The sequence below is a fragment of the Sminthopsis crassicaudata genome, chromosome 2 (assembly GCF_048593235.1).
Source record: "Sminthopsis crassicaudata isolate SCR6 chromosome 2, ASM4859323v1, whole genome shotgun sequence".
Lineage (NCBI taxonomy): Eukaryota > Metazoa > Chordata > Mammalia > Dasyuromorphia > Dasyuridae > Sminthopsis > Sminthopsis crassicaudata.
In genome coordinates this window covers 424,529,410-424,545,472 of record NC_133618.1, presented here as the reverse complement: position 1 = coordinate 424,545,472, position 16,063 = coordinate 424,529,410, and the positions used below count along the sequence as shown (strand labels likewise).

Genomic DNA, 16,063 nt, shown 5'->3' with positions numbered 1-16,063 from the left:
GCACCAGATTGTTAAGGTTACCAAATGCCAAGTTAAGAAATTTGTATTTGATCCTAAGGCAAAAAGGAGAGACTGGATTTTTTTTTTTGCTGAGGCAATTGGGGTTAAATGACTTGCCCAGGTTCACACAGCTAGGAAGTTTAAGTGTCTGAGACCAGATTTGAACTCAAGTCCTCCTCATTTCAGGGCTGGTGCTCTATCCACTGCATCACCTAGCTGCCCCCTACATTGGATATTCTTAAACAAAGGATTGATGTGGTCCATGTTGTGCTTTGTGAAGAATATACAGGCAGGTTTACAGTAGACCTACTGCTGGATCAGACAATGACTCCCTAAAAAAGAGAAAGAGGAAAAGTTGTATAATTGAAAGCTATGAATTTAGTGATGTTGGGTTTGAATTTCAGATTTTTCTACTGTTGTGTTCTTAGGCAAGACACATATCATTTCTAATATAAGGAGAGAGGAAAGTAGCTAGATGCTGCAGGGAAGAGAGTATCAGGTTTGGAGGCAGGAAAACTCAAACACTTACCAGCTATGAGACCTTGTTTGCCTCAGTTTCCTCATCTGCAAAATAGACTAAAGAAGGGGAAAGCAAGCCACTGCAGTTGTCTTTGCAAAGAAAACCCCAAATGGGTCATAAAGAGCAACAACAAAAGGAAGAGGAGATTCTGATGAATTAAATCATCTCTATTCAGTAAACATTTATTAAACTTTTATGTTTCATGCATAGTGCTAGGTATCAGGGATACCCACACAAAAGAAAAGAAAGTGAGAAAAAAGAAGGAAAAAAAGGAAACAAAAGAAAAGACTCTACCCTCAAGGAGTTTACATTCTACTGGTTGAGCACCCTACAATTACTTCAAGTTCTAAATCCATTGAGCTCTGTGGATAGAGCCTCTCACTGAATATCCTTTTTGGTCAATTAAAGTGTCTTTAAATCAGACTTGTTGAAGAAATAATGCATAGTTTAGCAATCTGGGAGCCATGGACATTGTTGGTGATAAGTAACCTTTCATCTCTGTGTCATGAAGGACAGTTATGATGTTCCGGGTGATGGGCTGTTAGTTTTGTATGGGACTATTTTATTACATCAATTTATATAATATATGTGGTACATGAATACATTTATATGTCCAACTCTTCCTCCCCATACTGAGTTAACATTGTTGATATTTTATTCTCATGTTAACAGGCTGTAAACATATTAGTTTTTTTTTCAGAATTCAGAGTGCCTTGCAACTGTTATAGAATCGCAGCTGTCATAGAATCACAACTGGAAGGTGAACAATTCAAAAACCATTTTATAAGTGAGAAAAAGTGAATCACATTCCTACTTGGTAGTAAAGCTAAGGTCAGAATCATACACCTAGCAAACTTTTTTTCTATTGAAGTACAGTAATCTTTTTGTGATAAAAGATTATGGAAACAATACAATTGTCCTTTGATTGGGGATCAGATGAACAAACAATGATATGTGGATATAATAAAATATCATTTCATTGTGGAAACAAGAAGGATGAGGACTCAGAGAAACATAGGAAAACTTATATAAACTGATGCAGAACAAGAGAAAAAGATCCATAACATCCTTGATCATCTGGGTTCCTGGCTGTTCCTTGAACAAGATACTCCATCTCTCAGCTCCAAGACTTTTCTGATTGTATCTTATGCCTGGAATGCTCTCCTTTTGTTCTTCCTATTGACTTTTGGTTTCCTTTAAGTCCCAAATAAAGTTCCATCTTTTACTGGGAGTCTTCTCCAATCCCTCTTAATTCCAGTGTCTTCCCTCCTGTTATTTATTTCCTATTTATCCTGTATATAACTTGTTTTGTATGCATGTTGTCTCCCCCATTACATTGTAGATCTTTGAGGGCAGGGGCAATTTTTTGTCTCTTTTTATATTCCCAGAGCTTAGTCAGTACCTGGCACAGAGTAGGTATTTAATAAATATTTATTGATTGGTAAATTAATAACTGAATTCTAATAGAAAGAAATTGATTCCTGATTAGAGAACTCTAGAGAGCATCTGAGGGGAGTATGCAGAAAGGCAAGGTTCTTTGTATACCCTTTGGTTCACATACTATCATCAAATCATAGAACTAGAATTGTAGAGGATCTTACAGTTTATCTAATCCAATCCCCTCATTTTACAGATGAAAAAACTGAGATTCCAAAAGGTTAAGTTACTTGCCAAGGATCATATAGGCAGAAAGTGACAGAACCAGTATTCATATTGGTCATACATTTATGACTACAAACTCAGCATTCTTTCCCCTGGACCATGTATGTTCAATGGAGCCACTAAATCAATCAGTTTTACTTAACTATTTTTCTTTGTGGTCATAGAGAGCTCACTGGAGAAGGGGAAAATATCTAGAAATGATCTGTGGTAATAAAAAGGAATCAACAAAGTTATTTTTTTAAAGTCACAGAGCTTTATAGCATCTCCAGTTTGGCCATTCCAATCATAAAGCTGAAAAAAGCAAACAACAAATAACAAGGTAATCTAAACATTCCTTTTATTTTACAGATGAGAAAAAAAAATTAAGCCAGAGAAAAGTAACTTGCCTAACATCACATAGCTAATGTTTTAGATAAAGTGATTTCCACCATTGCTTTGTTCTTGCTTGATAAAGCTGATATGTATAAAAACCCAGAGATCAAGTGAGTCTCCCCAAAATGCTGATTGTATTTTCTTTGCAGTTCTGGATTAGACGGTTCTTCCCACCCCCCACCCCATTCCTCCAATGAAGTAGGCAAGAAGGCATTCCATTCATTCATTGCATGCCTCTGATAAGTTTATAGATGGAGTTCTGGTCTTCAAGACAACCAATTATCAAGTAAATATCCCTCAATCAACAAATATAAATATCTCTCAATCTCAAACAGTGTCTGTTGAGCATCTACCTTGCCTGAGCCTTAAGCATTAGCTCAGACTCAATTATTGCTATTTTCTTATTTCCTGACTAATTATTGTGGAATCTACTTTGTATCATTTTCCACCATGATAATTTCCAACAATGCATTCTTTGGTCATGTTGTTATCTTCCTCCTACCTCCTTCAGCAAGTCTTGCAGATCTTTCTGACAGCATGCGATGCCTCTAATCCCTTGTTTATCTTTCTCTTATGGAACTTCACAGAATCATAGATTTGGGAACTAAAAAGGATCATAGAGGTCATTTAGCCCACCTTCTTTCATTTTGTAGATAAAGAAACTGAGCCTAAGAGGTTAGGTAACTTGTCTGAGGTCGTGCAGGTGACAGTGCTGTGAATAAAATCAATTACCTTGTCAACATCCTTTCTAAGGATGTGCACATGGATGTTGATGCACAATTGCCAGAGGTAGCTCAGTGTCTGGGAGGAAAAGTTTGGGAGAGAAGAGGTATGAGGCTGCCTACCAAACTGAAAGTCCACAGAGCTGTTGCTCTGACTGCATCGCTGTGAAACCTGTGAAACCCGAACAATCTACGAACTCCATGTCAGAAAATTGAACAGCTTCCATTTGAACAGTGTTAGGAGGATTCTGAAGATCACCTGGCAGAATAAAGTATTAGATATCAAGGTCTTTTCTTGAGTTGAATTACACTCAAATTCTACTGCAGAGAGCACAGTTCTGAGGGGCTGGCCATCTGATTACCAAATGTACCTTTACCAAAAAGATTGTTTTACCGAGAATTCACATGAAGTTCAGAAGGGGTGCAAGGACTCCCCCAAGGTCTCTCTGTAGGACTTTAATATTGATTGGGAGACACAGAACTTGCTGACACAGGATTGCCCAACATAGTGTGCCTGCAGCAAAGAAGATGCTCTGCTCTATGAGCAAGGCAGAATCACAGTAGCACAAAGGAAATCTGAAATGCACAAATTTATTTTTTATAATAGCTTTTTATTTTTGAAATACGGGCAAAGATAGTTTTCAACATTCACCTTTGCAAAATTTTGTGTTACAGTTTTTTTTTTCTCTCTCCTCCCAGCAAGTAATCCACTATAAGTTAAATAAGGAAATGCACAAATTTAGAGATACTTCTATCCCAAATGTTCAAAAGTACTATTTGTACCTGATCTGTGGTAGAACTTTCCAAGCTCATGTTATACTGATCAACCACAATCTAATACATTGTACTTTGACCCTAACATCGTGTTGTCATTTGATTCTCTTTGAGTATAAAGGACTAACAACTAATACAGATGACAGTATCAGAAGGCAAGATTTGAAGCCAGGTTCTCTGACTCTATATCTAGTGTTAGAGTCAGAGAACCTTTCCCACCACACTTCACTGGCTCCCATCCTACCTCAAACTACAGTTCCTTGTTTATTTGTCTTACCTCCTCTACTAGACTATAATATATTTGATGGCAAAGATTATGCTACTCATTTTTATATCTTCTCTTAGCAATTTAGACATTCCAAAATTTTTATAGGAATAAACTGAATTTTTTAGGTTCAAATAGTTTATGTAATATTTGTATTTTCCCCAGTTACATGTAAAATAAATTTTATATTTGTTTTTAAAACTTTGAGTTCCAGATTCTCTCCCTTCTTCCTTACCTCCACTCGCCATTAAGAAGGCATATGTGAAGTTATGCTAAGTATTTCCATAAAAGCTGCAATGCAAAAGAAAACATCTCTCCTTTTCTCAAAAAAAAAAAAAATCTCAAGAAAAATAAAGTTTAAAAAAAAGAGTATGCTTCCATTTAAACTCAAACACAATCAGTTCTTTCTCTGGATATGGATAGGATTTTTCATCATAAATCCTTCAGAGTAGTCTTGGATCATTATGCTATTGCTGAGAATAGCAAATCATTCACAGCTGATTATCTCCCAACATTGCTATTATATACAAAAGTATAGTGTACATTTCTTTTAGCTTGAGTTCATGGAGGACTTTCCAGGGTTTTTTGAGAGGGTCCTGTTCATCATTTCCCATAGATAAATAATATGCCATCATAAGCCACAATTGATGGGCTGGATTGAATTGAATTGAGCCGCATTTCCTCCCAGAATAAAATTATTTTGTGGATCTTAGATGATACATTGTTGGTGGAATTGACGTGGTTCTATGTATGTTTTGGTCAAAGGAAGCTGTTTCAAGAGATCATAAAACCAAAAGTCATTGTAGTTTCCCAAAGCTGTCTCACCTCACAATAACCCTCTGTGCTGTTATGAACATCTCTCATCAAAAAATCTGCTGTTAAGTCAGAACCCAATTGCTTCCCTATTACCAGCAGATTTTATTGCTCTTATAATCTACTATTAAAATATGGTCATGGGTGACATTTCCATAATTCTGTCAAAGTCTTTTCTTTTTGTAACCACACTGCATCTGGGTTCTGACATGCTGGGCCTTCCCAAATGCTTCCCCCGAATCACAACCTCATGTCAATCACCAACAAATCATCCCCAGAGTCAATTTCAGAATGTCAGAAATCCCAAAAGACTCTCTTTGGGTTATTTGGGAAGTATTTATTTTGATTTTTTCCCATCCAAACTCTAACAATCATTATTCAGTGAATGACATCTTGCCAGACACTCCCGGAAGAATCCACCAGCCATCTGGATTGGCCAGAAGGAATGTTATATTGACTCAGAAAAATGAGATCTCTTTCTGTGAGTGTTGTTTCCCAAAATAACCCACAGATCCAAGAAGGACATTTTGTGATTGACCCTTTTTCAGAAACATGTAAAACGAGACTTGCTTGTGTAAATCAAATATACACAGGTGAACTTATTAGCAGCTCAACACAGCCCCTAGAACCCCATTTTTTTCCAGAAAAATGTGAGGTGGAAAGAACGACTTTCAACCATCCCTCAGAAGGCACAGAGAGCCCCTTATCTCAAGAGCAGCCATCTTTCTTTCCCTACACAAATCCATAAATGCATGAGCACTTGGCTGTGAGGGCAAGGCAAGTCATTTAGTCATTGAATCACAATGCAGGAGGGAACTTTGGAAACCTTTAGTCCAATTTCCCCAATTTTACAGGCAAGGAAATTGAAACCAAAGTTTCAGGGTCACACAGAGAATTAAGACTAGAGACAGGACTAGAACCCAGACCCCCTGTAAACAACTATGGTCTAGCTAGCTATTCTTGCCCTATGTTTGGCTTGCTCCAGAAACAAGAGCTCTCTGCCATCTTCAAAGCTTAGCACATTGCCTTGCACACAGTAGGCATTTAACAAATATCTGTGGAGCTGGACTCAGCTGCTGAAAGCTATTTGTTCAAGCTTCCACCCCCCCACACACCCTATTCCTTTAGCAAAGGGCCTCTTTTCAGCCTCTCTCCCTCCCCTCAATAGCCAAGTCTCCTATCTGAAAAGTCAGTTGGCCCCTTTGCGTGGGTGGCTCAAAAGCAGCAGGGGCCAGGATGCCAAGGATAGTGGACAGAGTTGGAGGCGGGAGGGAGGCTGCGCTGAGCATTTGTACAAGAGGCATAAGTGGGGGAGGTGGGGGAGGGCAGAGTAAGTCTGACTGCAGAGAATGAGCAGGGAGGAGAGAACTGTATTCATCTTAAACCTATTTAATTGGGGAACAGGATTGTGCTTGCTTGCCCAGCTAATGAGGGAGGCTAGGGCACTGGGCTCCTCTGGAAGAATAAATTGGTAATTAAGTCTCTTTGGGAGGGCTGGACCCAGACATTGTATCCCCCTTTTGCACCCGGCTTTAGGGGTGTGGACCCAGCTGAGAAGGGGCACTGTCTAGGGCTGGCTGGTTGTCTGGATTTGTGTGGGGCACCAGAATGGCCAAGGGGAGGCCAAGAGAAGAAAATGAGATTTGTGTATGTGTGAAGAGTGGAGGGCAGCGTCCGTTCCTGAGCACAGATGGGGGATGGGGAGAGCAGGGGGTCCCTGCCTGCTTTTAGGGCCCCAGAAGTGTCCTCTGGCTGCCGAGGCTTTCCCATCCCAGCCCCACCCTCACCCAGGGGGCCGCCCTTCCGTTCCACCACATTGGGTGCTGTCACTAATGCTGCTCCTTTTTCTCTATGCTCCAACATTTTCCTCCTGTGATGGATGGAAATTTCCCTCCTTGGGTCAAGTTAAATTTCTCCTGATTTGTTGTTTTACACACACTGAGGCCCGGAGGCTGATCCTGCATGATTCATAAAGAAAAATGCGCTATTTGTGTAGGAGAGTAATTTATAGGAGAAATTTCCCTGAGCCTCCAGTGATGAGCCCCACTGAAAGGAAAAGGAGGAGGAGGAGGAACCCCCTCTTCTGCCCCTGAGTTAGAGCTCCCCCCAGACGGCCTGTCCATCAGCAACTTTCATCTGTCAGTATAGATGCTCCATAAATCCCTCTGGACAGCAGCCCCTGGGGCCAGGGAAAGGAAAAGCAGCCCCCAGGGGAGATACTCATGTCCTGAGGGGTGAGGATATTGGCAAAGAATCTAGACAGAAGATCCAAAAGCCTGGTGTCCCCCAAGAAAGGAGGGGAGTGGTCACTGCCCTACATAGAGGGTCCCCTAGCCCATGGCCTCCTCTCTTCCTGGAGCAGGCCTCTCCCTTCCTCCTGCTCCATTCCCATCCTCTCCTGGGTATGAAAACAGATGAAGTAAAATTTCCCAATTCTTCTCCTTTGGAGGGGGCGAGCAGCGTGGGGCAGACATCCAGCTGACGCCCGCCAGGCTGGGAGCCATAGATCATGGGAGGCATGAGCCTGGTTCTGACTCAGACACTCAGGACTGGCTGGGTATTGGCCAGTGGGGTCCAGACCAGGGGCCACCGAGACTTGAGAAGAGACAACCTTAGTGGGGAGAAAATCAGTAGGTAATTGCTGAGATGCCAAAGTGTCCCTGTCAAAGCCAAGGAAGAAGTAGAAGGAGGCAGAGGAAGAAGGAGTGTTTGTGCATTGGGGATGAGGTCACCAGAAAATGCTGAGCACCCTAAAAGCTAAAATAAGTGGGGCTATAGGAAAGGACAAGGTTAATGGGTTCTCTCCTTGTCTCATCTGCTCCTTTTTTTCTCCCTCTCCGCAATTCTCACTCAGACCTTGTCCAGGGGATGGAAGGGATATGGATGATGCTGAAATGCCCCTGATCATCTGGATAGTGTTAGATCCATAGAAACCCAGCATGCAGAGTAGGGTACCCTTTCCTAGGCTTCCTCTTCCTTCTGACCCACTGTCACCCACCCCAGTTTCCTCCAGCATTTGCACAGCTAAAGAGGGAAGCTGTGGACAACAACCTCAGCCCACTTTGGAGGCCCCAGGAAAAACTGAGCTTATGCACAGCTAAAGAGGGAAGCTGTGGTCATAGTTCCTCTCTCTCTCTCTCTCTCTCTCTCTCTCTCTCTCCTCTCCTCTCCTCTCCTCTCCTCTCCTCTCCTCTCCTCTCCTCTCCTCTTCTCTTCTCTTCTCTTCTCTTCTCTTCTCTTCTCTTCTCTTCTCTTCTCTTCTCTTCTCTCTCTCTCTCTCTCTCTCTCTCTCTCTCTCTCTCTCTCTCTCTCTCTCTCTCTCATTCTTTCTGTCTCTCTCTTTCTTTGTCTCTCTTTACACAGTGGTATACCATGGCAGAGAGTCCCACTGACCCCCCTCCACTGTGATTCTAGCAATCATACACTCCAGATAGCGAATTTGGCATTGAACTTGCACTTAGAAGACCCAAGTTCAAATCCAGCTTTGCCACTTATTTTGATTGTGTGAGTATGAGTATGTCATAGCATCACTACAAAACCTCAGTTTTTTTTATCTGCAAAATGGGGGTGCTCTTACATTCGCAACCAGCTGTGTGTGTGTATGAACAATTCAGTTCTAGAAATAAGTTATTATTGTTCCCTTTGCCTTCTGTTTGGTTCCCCTGCATTCATTGTCTGAGCTCCAGATTCTAAGAGGTCTTAGAATCTCCCATTCCCAAGGACCCATTGTCTCTGTCATTCGCCCAACTCACACCAGGGATACCCGCCTACCCCCTGGAGCCAGGACCCTGGGCGAGCTGATGACAGGGACACAGGAACTCGTAGCTTTCCCCCACCATACCCCCCTGGTGACGGCTACAGCTTAAAAATAATCTCAGGGAAACATCGGCGCTCCATAAATTAGGGCGCCCGCTGACGATTGATTCTGCGGAATAAAAAGGACATTCAGTAGCAGCCCCATTTGTTTTTGTTTTCTTTCTAAGAGTAAATGGAAACACGCGCTTACCTCACTTTTCTCACAAGTTCGGTAGCTTTCCTGAGCTCCTTTCAAGATTTGATTGCCAGGAAAAAGTGGTTGAATATTCAGCTGGTTGGGAACTAGGGCATCATTCTCTGCAGTGGCAGTGGAATACATCTGTCAGGGCACTGACATGAATTTCCGAGGTGTGGGGCTGAGCTGGTCAGTCTTCTCTTGGAGGGGAGCTTGGGGAGCACAAGCTGTATCTCCTGGAAGACCCAAGGAGAGATTAGGTAATGAAGGCTCTTCCCAGAGCAAGCCGCCATGGGCAATGTCTTATAGCCAGGACCCCACAGAGACTGACTCTCATCCCAAGCCTGGAAGATACGAGCTCCACCCAAGATTTCCTTAAACTAAAGGGTCTCCAGCTCCTTGTTCCTCTTTGCCAACGTGAAGCTTACATTTCCTTAAAGACCTAGTTCAGGGATCCTTTTCTCTTTGAAGGCTTCCCTGTCTACAAATTTCTCTCTTTTGGGAACTCCTGTAGTTTATTATCTGTCCCCCTCATATAATCCTCATACATCATGCTGTCTCCTCCAGATAGATCCTAAGTTCCTGGATTTCCCCACTATCATCTCTATACTTTTAATACTTATACAGTCCTTGGCACATAGTAGGCTCTTAATCAATCCTGTCAATAATTGGTTATCTTAGTCATATTCTGCCTTTTGTTGTCAGATGACTTACTCTTCACCTAGAGCTCCCCAGATGGATCACAGGCCAGTCAGTGGTCAGGATCATTACTTTTTGTTTACCTCAGTGCCTAACATAAAGATGAGCGTAAAATAGGTACTAAAAGATGCTTTTTGATTTATTGGCAGAGGAAATACCCCCACATCCATGTAGAATTGAGGAGTGGTCCAGGTTCATTGGACTCACTCATTCAGAAGGATCTAAAAGGAGATGACTGAAAGTCTGCTTAAGTCTCCTCACCTCACTGGTATACCCATTCCACTCAGGCCTTGGAGAGGGAAGAGAGCTGAGATGGCAATTCTACCTTTGGATAGAGTTGGAGACCTGGGTGGGAAAACTGGGGAGCCAGGAGGTGTCTTAAATGTGGGGAAATTCTAATCCTGCTCTATTTTGCCCCTAAACACAGAATTCCCTGAACCCCATAACTGGGAACAACCTCAGTGAGCATCTAGTTCCACTTCCTTATTTGTTCCAGGTGGATGACATGGTTGGGCAGAGACTTGGACTGGAAACCTGAGCTAAAGTATCCCCAGGATGGAGAGGGTAGCTTTGTGTGAGGGAGGGAATGCAGGCTGGCTGCCCCCGGGCAGCCAACAAGAGGAGCCTGAGCAGTGGCCAGTCGGCTGGGCAGTGACTTTATGAATAAAAAATGCACATTTGGACTGGGCCTGTTTTCTTCATGGCTCCTTCTATCGGGGAAGAGTTGGCAGGCCCAGCCCGCAGATAACGTCAGGAGGCTTGGGGCCCCGTTCTGTCATCACCTCCCGATGTGAAACTCAATATTTTGTTTATTTATGGGAAAATTCTGTTCTGCTGCTCGACAAATGGTGTGTAGGGGCCAGGGATGTATAGAGTGTAGAGTGGGCCAAAGCAAGCGGCCTCTCAGAGCTGCCTCCCTGAGGAAGCAAGGGCTCTAGAGGAAATCTGGCATAGAGAGCAGAGCTGAATGTGATAGCCAGGCTTAGTGATCCCTTGGCATGTCGGGCCCACCGCCCCTCCAGCACACCCCCATGGGCTAAGCCCAGTGATTCCCCGGCCACTCATGATGTTACCTTGACGTCAGTCAAGCAATAACAGCCTGTTGGTTATATGGATCCAACTTAGCAGCCTTAAGTGATTCCCCCAACCCCCCAGCCCTGCCAAACAAGGCTGAAGGAAAAGTGGGAGTGTGGAAGAGGTGAGAAGAAACTGCATAAGTCTTCCTTCTTATCAGCCACTGGGATGGGGGGACACGTGCAGAGGGACCAGGACCCTTAGATTTGAGAAGGTCAGTCCTTGATCTCTGATTCCAACGCAGGATTATAGACTCACAGAACACCAAAACTGGGAGGGACCTTAGTTATCCAAGCTAACATCCTACTGAATTTTACAGATAGAGAAAAAAAGCCCAGAGAGGGGATAAAACTCACCAAGATCATTTAGTCAATCAGCAACCAAGATAGAACTAGAACTCATATTTCCTGATTCCCTATCCAGCAACTGATTTCTCCTCAAAACAAAACAAAACAACAGCAACAAAACTCCACCAGCTCAACCTTGGGAAAGTGCTAGCAAAGTAACAAACAGATCCAGACAGTGACTATGAAGAAACCTGGATAAAACCTGTGGGGGTAGTTTTTAATTGGAGGTTCTGGTAGAATAGGACTTTCCTTGACATTGTTAGGTTTCTATACATGTTTTTTCTTTTGTCTGCCAGGGCTAGTTTTAAAAACAATTCTTCCACTTAGATTTTTGTTAACTAGGCTAAGTAGGACATTTATAGTGCTTTATTAGATGCATCAAGCATCAAAACTTCAGTTTAGCTGGTGAGGATGGGGGAAAGGAGATTACATATTTTAGGGCTGATTTCTGGTGATTAAGATTAACACCATGATCAAGACATTTTGGTCAATCTATAGCTTTCAAAAGTATGTATACTCCCATTAGTCAATTCAACAAATATTTATAAAGTACTTACTGTTTGTAGGTTATATACTCACATGGGGTCATCATAAGGTTAAAACTGTAAATACAAGTTTAGAGATCATCTGAGTGCAATTTCATCATTTTACTAATGAGGAATCTAAGAGAAGGAAAGAAATAGGAGAAAAAGTGATTTGCCCACGGCCACACAAATAGTTAAGTCAGAACAGAACTCAAGTTCTGTTTTGAATCCAAGCCTTTCCACTAGGCTATGCTATCTCCATTTTCAGTTTTGATTATTAAAATCATGGTATCATAGTGTAACTAGGACTACTTCAAGGAGCACACAACGCTGTCCTTCCTTGCTTCTGGACCATAACATGGCATATAAAGCATGTCTTGCCTCCATGAGCCTGAGTCTAGGCTTGGGTTGTCTATTTTGTGTTTGCTTTTTCTTAAAAATAGCTGAATGAGAGCCAATCCCAAGATGGATGATGTGGCCAGATTTGGAGGTGACTTTATGAGTTTAGGGTCCTAGAGGTGGAACAGCAAGGTGAGGATTCCCAATAATTATTCTTAACAATAAAGAATAGGCCCAAACCTGACCCATTTTGCCATAAGGAATGGATTTTGAAGGGGATAGTGTGGAGATAAAGTGAAATATAAAATTTCTAATGCCTAATCAACAGTTCCAAAAGCTTTGTGGTTTTAATAATATCAGCCTCCTAGAGGAATATGATAGCGGTAAGTGAGTTTGTTCCAGTTAAGGCATACTTCAATTCCTTTGTGTCCTTTAATATTTCATTTGTGTATAGGAAATGAATAATTGTCCCATAGCTGATTTGTATTTGATATTAGGCAACTTCCTATAATCAAAGAAAGTTTTCTTTTTTTTTTTTTTAATCAAAGAAATTTTTCTTTGGTCCCTTAGGGTAAGGGTGAGTGGAAACATACTGAGCTTTCAAAGAATATGAGCAAAAACTAATCCCTCTTAATAAAGATTATCCCCATTGCCAAGGATTGAATCCCATCTTGACTTGGAGTGTGAATCTGAGAGGTTATTGGTACAATGACTTAGCCTCCTAGGTCCAGCATCTATTCCTTAATGTTAGTATCAGATTATAAAAGTAAATCAGAAATCATTTATCTAATACCTTTATATTACAGATAAGGAAACTGGGGCCCAGAGAGGTTAAGCCATTTGCCAAAGTTGTAAAGCCTCTGACTTTCTTTGTGCTTCTAATCCTGGTACACCTGCTGAGGACCAATCCCTTCCATTTGCATTCTACTTCCCTTCTGCTCCACAGATTTGAAACTTGACTGTTTGTCCCTATATCCATTTCCTCATCTTTTTTTTTTTTTTTTTTTTTTTTTTTTTACCATGCTGCTTTTTTTTTTCTCCCTTGAGGCAGTTGGGGTTAAGTGACTTGCCCAGAGTCACACAGCCAGAATGTGTTAAGTGTCTGAGTCCAGATTTGAACTCAGGTCCTCCTGACTTCAGGGCTGTGCTCTATCCACTGCGCCACCTAGCTGCCCCCTGCTTTTCTATCATCAGCTTCAATTATTAATCAAATGTTCCTATAATGTATATCAATGGACTTTGGAGCTCAGATGTATCTGTGATAAGTTTAGTGAACTTCATGGAGTTAACACAGTGCCAGGTATATAGCCCTTCCCCTTCCCCTTTGTACATACACACCTTCAATCTCTCTGGACAAATAGTGTTGCTTTAGGCAGGAATTAGGCTGGTTTAATCTATGTGGCTAAGCTGATGGCAAGAGTCCAGCTGCCTTCATGCTCTTTTTTGTTTCTACCTTAGCTATAGAGCTGAAAACTTGCTTCTGGATCATCCTATATTTCCCCAAGTGTGGACAGGGTCATTCTATGACCATTCTTATTGATCAATTGACCTACCACTCAGCCAGACTTTCTAGAGAAAGAATTCCTAGTTTTGTGATCTGGAAGTCATACATATTGTTGATATGAATTTTCTTCCCCTTATTCTTTGGCTGAATAAGCCATTCCATAACAAATTTCTGGAAACAAGCATTATCTGCCCTACTACTGTTATATCTTCAGCCTTCATAACAACCTCCAGAGATTGGAAGGAGCTAAGCTACTCAGCTCAGCACACCTTGGGCTCGCTCATGCATCCTTATCTGTATTTAGATAATTTTCTCTTCTGTTGGCATCCATTTTCCTCACATTTCCACCTCTTGGTCTAAGGATGTGTAGCCATGGCTTCTGGGAAGAACATATCAATCAACTGCCCATCATCACTGACTTCCCAAAATTCCCTTCCCTAGCTATGACTCCCATGTATTATCTCTCCCATTAGAATCTACTTAAGGTCAAGGGCTGTCTTACTTTTATATTTGTATCTCTAACACTTAACACAGTGCCAGGTATGGCAACCACCAAATAAATGGGGTTTTTTATTCATTTATACATACTTAATATTTGGTCACTAAAATCCTAATGGAGCAAAAAGAGCAAAGGCTCTCGAGTCTACAATGGGCTGTTTTAGAACATGCATGTTATTTATCTTTGATGTCTGTATTTTTTAATTGTGTTGATTTCCTACAAAGATTATAAGTAGCATCAGTTCATAAAACCCTGAAAAACAGCAGATAGGGAACCAAGGAAACTAAGGAAATTTGACATAAGACCCAACTAAGCTAGATAATCACAAGAGCATTTCTATGTAGTTTTTATAAGCTCTAAGAGTACTTATCTTAATTCCCACTCTCACCAGCAAGTTAGATCACAGAGCTAGGCTAGCAATACATTCTAGGGTCTCCATCCCAACTCACACTCACATTTACTAGTCAGGTGCTCCTGGCAGATAGTGGTTACATTTCCTTCTGGAGGTGGAAGGGTGAGTAGATCCAAGGGATGCCCTTGAGGAGTCAGAAAGTTCTTCTTTAATGCTTTTGATTCATGTCCATAATGCTGAGGAGAATGCTCAGCATCAGTTATAATTATTCTCAGTATTATTTAACCAATTCATATTATGTATCTATTATAAAGAGATATTTATTGAAAACATGAACAGAAATAAAAAACATTCCCTCAAAATAGGGCATACTTTCCCCTTGTTCTACTTCAGTTCTTAACAGAAGAGACTCAACAAAAGTGGCTGCTACAAAGGATTTATCCTAACAAGTTATTTCCAAAGAAAACATCACAATGCACAAAGCATACCCTTGATTGCAGAAACAACCATTGTTAGGCTGGGTCAAGCAAATCACTCAGGACTCTTTATGTCACATCTGAACTGAGGTAAATGGAGAATACAAAACCAGGAAAATAATATCTACTATGAGAACAATACTAGAAAAGTGGAAAAAAAACAACAAAATATGAATAAATGATACATAATTATAATAGCCAACTGAACCTTGAGAAGAAATGAGAAAATGTACCTTTCTCCTTTTATTAGAGAGAAGGGTAATTGTGGAAGTGGAACATTACATGAACTTTCAGATAAGATTTATGTACTGATTGGAGTTTTTTTTTTAACTTCTTTTTTAGTAAAAGAAAGCTTGCTGGCTAAGGCAAAGGGAAGAATATGATATAAAAACAAAGGAATTAATAAAGCTAATAAAAGAGAAAGATCAGCCTAGAAATCAATATAGAAAAAACTGAGTAAATGGAAAATACCTATTCTCCAAATTATAACATGTAATTGGATAGGCAGCCAACTAGACAATCCATTAGAATGTTTATGTTGGATGGAACTGAAGATGGACAGTGAGTAAGGCACACAATGGACTTGTAGTGCATTTAGGAAATTGGACAGCACTTCCCATGATCCCAACTGCTCTCTGCTGTAAAACTCATCCTTTTAACATCAATAATGTCCCCCCAAAGCTACATGGCTATAAATCATGGGGGAATCATTAACCAGAAGAAGAAAATTGCTGATGACCCAAAGTGTGATGGGAAGACGAATGATGGGTATAAAAAATGGCATAAGAGGTGACATTTAAGATGTTCCATGATGGGGAAAGGACATGGGCTGATCAGGTAGTGAAAATGAGAATATAATAAATTGCTCAAATAAAAACAATCACAGCAATAAAAGCTTACATTTATATAATGTTTCTTACTATGCACCAAGCACTGTGTTAAACATTTTTAAATCCTTATTTGATTTTATCCTTGCAACAATTCTGGCAAGTAAGTGCTTCCCATTTTATAGATGAGGAAACTAAGATAAACAAGTTAAGTCACTTATCCAGGGTCATATAGGTAGTAAGTGTCAGAGGCCATATTTGAACTCTAGTCTTTCTAACTCCAGGCCCTGTGCTTCATCTATT

General features: G+C 41.1%; 1 long non-coding RNA gene across 4 annotated transcripts in view; it reads right to left on the bottom strand.

Moving 5' to 3' along the window:
* Positions 1-4,879: 4,879 nt before the first annotated feature.
* LOC141557002 (uncharacterized) overlaps positions 4,880-16,063 on the bottom strand; it is a 177,609-nt gene continuing 166,425 nt past the window's right edge. For 2 of the 4 annotated variants that reach the window (XR_012486680.1, XR_012486683.1), the window contains 4 exons: positions 14,561-14,693; positions 11,819-11,901; positions 9,135-9,355; positions 4,880-5,084 (listed from right to left, as the gene is read on the bottom strand). This is a non-coding gene — a long non-coding RNA (uncharacterized LOC141557002). Of the gene's footprint in view, positions 5,085-6,319; positions 7,740-8,971; positions 9,054-9,134; positions 9,356-11,818; positions 11,902-14,560; positions 14,694-16,063 lie in introns of those variants that run through there. The other 2 variants (XR_012486681.1, XR_012486682.1) reach the window with 2 other exon arrangements.